At 49.1% G+C, this 6,407-nt stretch overlaps 1 long non-coding RNA gene across 1 annotated transcript in view; it reads left to right on the top strand.

Annotated features, from left to right (window-relative positions):
• The first annotated feature begins 2,198 nt into the window (after positions 1-2,198).
• LOC111813965 overlaps positions 2,199-6,407 on the top strand; it is a 20,541-nt gene continuing 16,332 nt past the window's right edge. The window contains exon 1 of the long non-coding RNA XR_002819073.1: positions 2,199-2,210. This is a non-coding gene — a long non-coding RNA (uncharacterized LOC111813965). The remainder of the gene's footprint in view (positions 2,211-6,407) is intronic.

Below are 6,407 nucleotides of genomic sequence, written 5' to 3' on the forward strand. Positions count from 1 at the left end.
TGTCTGAAAAGATCATTTATAGTGTTTTCCCAGAGCAAGTGGGAGGCCTCTTCCGGAGAGCTGCGCAGCGTGGCAGGCGCAGGTCCCTGGGGCTGCGCCAAGCGGCTGAAATTTCCCTGGAGAATACGATAGGGATAAAGACTGAATCTATTTTGGCTTACGAGGCAGCAGAAGCTCCTTCTGGATTTTAGAGAATTCAATTTCAGTGAAAAGCCAGCCACTGCAGCCCTAAATAGTGCGTGGGACTAAGCCGGAAGCTTGCTAATGCACTGTATATAAATCAAAACCTACAGAGCGAAAGCCCTCTGTCCCGCCCCCAGATTCTCGCTGGCATCTCAGATCCTCTGTTCGTGCTGGCTCCGTGTTGCTGCACTCGCTGGGGGGAGTCCTCTCCTTCTCTTTCTGCACTCCACTCAGGCACAGAAGTTGGTGGTGACCAGAAGAACACAGGCAAACCTGGTCAGCCAGAAATGGTTGCAGGGACACGGGGCGTTGCCATTTGAATCACACTTCCCGGTTTCCAAAGTCCTCAGCTGTCCGCTGTCTCTAGTCCCCACATCTTTGGAGGCAGCATGCGCTTGACTCTGCATTCCTCTGACCTACAGGGAGGCTGGGGTGTGTGTGGGGGGATGATGAACTCACACTAAAAGACAGTGCTGGGCTAAGAGAGGCCTGGCCACCCGGGGCGCCCTGGGAAACTCTGGCCCCTTTATCAAGTGAATCTGAAAGAACCCCATTACTTGTATTAAATGTGATGTCAAAAGGTATTAGAGGCCTGAAAACAACAGGCCACATGCCACCCCCAGAGCAGAGGAAGCCACATTTGAAGGTTACTGTTGTAGCTCAAAAATCAGATGACAACGAGGCAAGTCCAAAAGTTAAAAAGAAGTGCTTTATTTTAGCTAGTACCCAGCGGCAATCTCTAGGCAAGGTGCAAAGAGGTGCGCCGAGCATTAACAAGGTGCAGTATTTAAGCTTGAAAACCACAAGAACAGGGAAGGGGTGGAGAGGAAGAAGTGGCAGAGTCATTGGTTCATTGAGATAAGGTTTGGGGAACAGATATCATAAGACTTGGGTCATAAGGGGGTGAGGGGTTGGGAGGGGTAGGCGCATACAGAACAGGAACTCGGTGAGGTTAGAAGGGCAACAAAATGGAGTCAATTTTGAGTCAATTTTGACAGCGTATAACAGTTACTTGGCGGCTCAGCCCTTGTGGCCTTCTGTGCCACTGGAGAAGAGCGAGAAATTGATCTGCAACCAGCAAAAACCTTGACTTTGAGCAAGCAAGAGTTCCTTCCCGGCAGGCTGGGCGATTCAGCTGAAAGGAGGGGCAGAGCAACTGGACCAGCAACAGTGTCCTGGAGACGCCAGATCTCATGCTGCGTGGCCCGGCCGGGGTCCCTCTGTCTGTGCCAGTGTCCCATTTCTAAAATAGTGTTTGTTTGTTTTCTTAGGAAAAAGCTAAATAATCTTTTAAAAAATCTTGAAGCATGATATGGCTGTGTGTGAATGTCCCTAACACCTCATGTAGTCACTGATGGGTTTGGAGGTGGCTGGGCCTGGGGTGTGTGGTGCTGGGATCAAGGAGGGTGACCACTGAGCCGGTGCCACAACCTACTCCCAGCAGCCTGGGTGTAGCATAAAGCCTGGGCAGGAGCTGCCGAGGGCCCTGGCCTGCTTGCTTGCTTTGGCCGCCTTCTGCTCACCAAGCACTGGCCCTCCCCCATGCTGCCCTCCGCCATGTGCCGCCCTGTCCCGGGGCCAGCTGCTGGTGGAGCGAACCCTCCTCAAGGCATGAGCACAATAAACCTTTCCTCCTTTAAGTTTGGGTATTGGGCGTTTTGCCTCAGTGATGACAAAAGTAACTAGGACAAAGCACCGTATGAGCAAAACTTTAGGTTAGATCCTGACACATAAAATGCACTCACACCTGGATCCCACTGAAGACATTCTGCCTTACTTGGACCTCAGGAGCAATAGCTCTAAAGCCCTCAAGTGATTGTAATGTGATGCCAAGGTTGAGGAAATCGTGTGTGTGTGTGTGTGTGTGTGTGTGTGTGTGTGTGTGTGTGTTTCACACAGGGTCTTCTTCTGTAATTCAGGCTGACCTTGAACTTACTCTGTAGCCCAGTGGATGAACTCCCAGTTCTCCTGCCTTAGTTCCCGAGCGCTGGGATTCCACGTTTGCTGCCATGCCCAGCACAATGAGTGTATTTTAGAGGTTGCAAAAGACAAGCAGATGTGGTACAATACCACGTGTCGTCAGACTTTTTATGAATGTCGGTGTAGAAGCACAGCATGCTGCCGAGATACCAACTGAGAGGAAGTTTCAGAGTTGTTCAGAATGCACGTCATCAATATTATTAATGCATACGGGTTCTGGCTGGGTGGGCTTGTCTGTTCTGTTCATCCCAAGCTGAAAAAGGAGCTAAGTGCAAGTTATGTTTTGGTAGAAGGCAGAGAGGTGGACACAGTTAAAATGGGTTAAAGGCCTGAGAAAATGTTGGAAATGGCAGAAGTGGAGAGGAAGACCTTCAAGAATAGTGATATTCAGGTTGTTAAAATATGAATTGGACCAAAAATAAGAGCTGAGAAGTGTTGGAGTTGGGTGAAAAGGATGCAAACAGTGGCAAGGGTTTGGTAGCTCAGGATGAATGTGGTGTTAAAATTGCTTCACCGTATTGCTGAACCTTTCAGGGGACTGTTCTTGCAAGATGAAATAATGACTTTTTGACTTTCCTGTCCTAGGAAATGAAAAGCAAAAGGCATTATTAATTTAATGGCTTTTTCCTAGATAGCTTGCAACCCTTGGCTGCCGAATCTAGCTGGAATAATAAATATTTGGGACTCGGTCGGAGCTGGAATCAAACCTTCAGTCAGGCTTGGTTTTGGCATGAGAAATTAGCTTGAAACTGTGTCTGTCCCTCTTGCTTGCTGGAGTTCCCTGCCCACCCACTGCCTTGGTGAGTGAAGCATCTATAATTGTCCGAGAAGAGTTAGGTAGAGCAGAGAGGTAAAGAGGAAGATGAGCTAGGTTATGATGTTTGCCTTTCAAATCTGGACTTCAGAGAATAAGGAGAGAAGGGCACAGGCCGACAGCAAGAACCCCTTGCTTCTTTCCGGGGGTTGTCTGTGAAGGTTGCAGGTGAGAGCAGGGCAATCCAGAGTGCTCTGCCATGCATCTGCTCGGCTCCTCCCACGGAGGCAGACTGCGGGTGGGCAGCCCGCGTGGCCCTGAAGTCCTCCCAATGGCGTGGCATGCAGCCAGCGACTCATAAAGCGCAGTGCCCTGGAGGAGCGTCCAGTCAGAGCTAGCCTCTTGCCTCCCTTTTGCCCTCCCACTTGCCCTCATGCCTTCATCAAGCCAAAGCTTCACTGCTGCAAAAGCTTCTTCATTCACGTCTCAGAACCTAATTTAACCGGATGAGATTATTGCTTTTCCTTTGCCATCACCATTATTGCAAAGTTCTGAAGTAAACTTCCACATTGCTGGCGTTGAGCGTCGTCAGTCGGCACCACACTGCACGCCCGCCCTGTCGCAGCGAACCGTTCACACTGTCGGCCCGAGGCGGACTCAGTGACACAGAACCAGCGGCTACGGACTGTGGCTCTTGCTTCTTTGGTTACAGGTTCTATCACTGCTGAACTGTCTTGTGCCAGGTGCTTATTTTATCTGGCATGTCCTCCATATTCAAAACCACCCCTGGAGAATTGAGTAGCCATCTACTTCATCAATTTTGGTCTTACAAGTGTTTGCAGAAGCAGCTGTCCTTGCTCCTTTGTCTGCTTGCTGCCGCTCCTCAGCTGGTGTGGACCAGCTGCACCAGCAGCACGGGTAGAACTGCGCGGTTCAGGGCTCCAACCTGGACCTGCGGGATACGAAACTCAGAAGGACAGTCTAATAATATGCAAGTCATGTGCTTGCACGTCCAGGTTTAAGAAGTCCTCCAGGCTGGGCGGGGTGGTACAGGGTGTGGGCCCAGCTGTAGGGGGTCAGGCAGGAGGGTCATGAATTTGAGCCCAACCTGTAGCTCATAGAAAATCCAAGGCTGGCCTGGACTACATGATGAGACTTTTTTTTTTTTTTTTTACAACAAGACTTTGGAAAATGATAAGTTCGAGGAGGTAAGCCTTAGTTAGTGTAGCACACGCTGTATATAAGCGATTCAGCTACGTAAGCGCAGCACACGAATGGGAACACACACTGTGGGTGTTTAGTTTCTAGAAAGCAAAAGCCCAGATGCAGGCCTGGGAGAAGGCTCAGTGGAATAAGCGCTTCCCTGGCAAGCGCAAGGGCCTGAGTTCAATCCGCGGTTCAAAAAAAGCCCAGATGCTTTCTATTCACTGTGTCCTTCCACGGAAAGACACCGGTGAAGTGGACTCGCTGACTCTTGGTCAGCTTGAGCAGCTGCAAAGACCCATGGGAGAAAGCGAGAGGGTTTCTCCGGAGAGCGAGCACTGCCCTTGATTGCTCCATGACTGCCGTGGAAAAGACAGCTACTGAAAGCTCCCGCTGTACCATGCGAAAGAAAACCCAGAGAGGAAGCCTTTCAGCAGCTCGGCCTCACTGTATTTGGAGAGCATACCGAAAAGCAGATTTGGTGGGTGAACTGGGCCCTTTCAGCCGCCTACCTAGCAGTGACAGGAACCTTGCAATAGAGGAAGGAGTCAGTGCAGTTTTTAACTTGATCTTAAGAGAGATGCATGTTTGACAACAGGACAGGTTTTCTGTATTTTTGTATTGTTGGTAGCACTGTGTGTGTGTGTGTGTGTGTGTGTGTGTGTGTGTGCATGCATGTGTGCATGTGTGTACATGCATGTGGGTGTTCCCATATGTGTGTGCATGCCCTTGAGGCCCATGAGGCAGGGCGTTGCCCGTCTAAACCCTAAACATCCTCCCACGTGGCAACACTCCAAAGGGCGCGGCTCGAGTCCTCTGCTGTGGCCCAGGAATAGCATGGTGCCTGTGGCTGGCTTGCATAGAGTTGGTATTTACAGTGAACGAGGAGATAGACATGCTGCACTTTTTTTCAATTCTAAAGAGAAAAAAAAAACCAAAGTTTCAAAACAAAGTAATAGGGCAACAGTGGTTAATCCATTGCTTTAAATTGGTTACTCAGAGTACAAGAAGATGTGCTGTATCTTGAGGCTGTAAATCTTGGCTATCTGGAAATTTTACTCATATGTGATCCGAATCTGTTCTTGACTACTTAATTGAGCACTTCTAGAAGGAAGCATTGAGGGTGGGAGCGTCCGTCATGAATCATTTCTTTGTTTTCCCTGTCACGCACACACGCAATGCACGAGATATAAAGTTCTATTTTCCTTCCGCAAGGTGCCCTAACCATTCAGTGCTTTCTCTCATGCCAAACACAACTTCTTGCTTGCTTTTTATTCTTTCCTAACTACTTTGAAATGCAAGCAAAATTTAATTGTATTCAATTCATGATTGCTTAGCTCATGTTGCCCTAAAAAAGCAGGTGTTCTTTTTTATGAGGTAAATTTGTTGTAATTAGAATAATTTGCAGCCCACGGATGAAATGCTGTCCAAAATTCAACGATCCAGAAGTGTTCTTTGGACATTAAAGTTAAAATGCACATTGTTTTCCTTTATTACTCCCTGACGGGAATGGACTTGGCAGGCACAAGGCTTGGGCGACGCCAAGTCTGTTCCTGGAGTCTGCAGTGGGGAGCACGCTGCACCAGAGCCTGTGGTGGAGACATCACGTCTGAGCTTCGGGTAGTATCAGGCATCACCAGGGACTGTGCAAAAGAAGTGGCACAAGCACTTATTAATCAGCCCCAAGCAATATAAAGTGCCACAAGGCTTCCTGGGTGCTGGTACAAGACCCCTGAGAATACAGATATGTACACAAAGAAGGACAGGTATGGGACAGTGTCTTGCTGTGCTCCAAGCTGGCCTCAAGCCTACTATGGAGCCTGGGCTGGCCTCAACACTACATCTGCCTGCCTCAGCCTCCTGTGTGCAGGGATTACAGGTGTAATCCCTCTTGTCCAGAGGTAGATCAGAAAGTTTTCAAAAGAGCTATTTTACCTTAAGAAATTGTCCTCATTTTGCTGGGAAATGTTTTTTTCTTATCAAATGAGATTTAAAAGATCTCTTGCAAAACTAAATGCTATAATTCACAAAAGTTAGAACATTGGGACCAGCAAGATAGCTCAGCAGAATAAGCGCCTGCTTAGGCAAGCACAGAGACCAAGGTTCGATCCCCAGCACCACATATCATGCTGGCCCTGCCCCCAGGGTGGGCTGAGGAGGCCAGAGTCTGGGCGGGCATAGGGGCGCAAACCTGTAATCCCAGCACTGGGGAGGCTGAGAACAGGAGGAGCACTGCGAGTCTGAGCTGCCTAGTGAGACCCTGTGCCAGAGAGAGAGAGAGAGAGAG

The sequence above is a fragment of the Octodon degus genome, unplaced genomic scaffold, assembly GCF_000260255.1.
Source record: "Octodon degus isolate 3935 unplaced genomic scaffold, OctDeg1.0 scaffold00248, whole genome shotgun sequence".
Taxonomy (NCBI): domain Eukaryota; kingdom Metazoa; phylum Chordata; class Mammalia; order Rodentia; family Octodontidae; genus Octodon; species Octodon degus.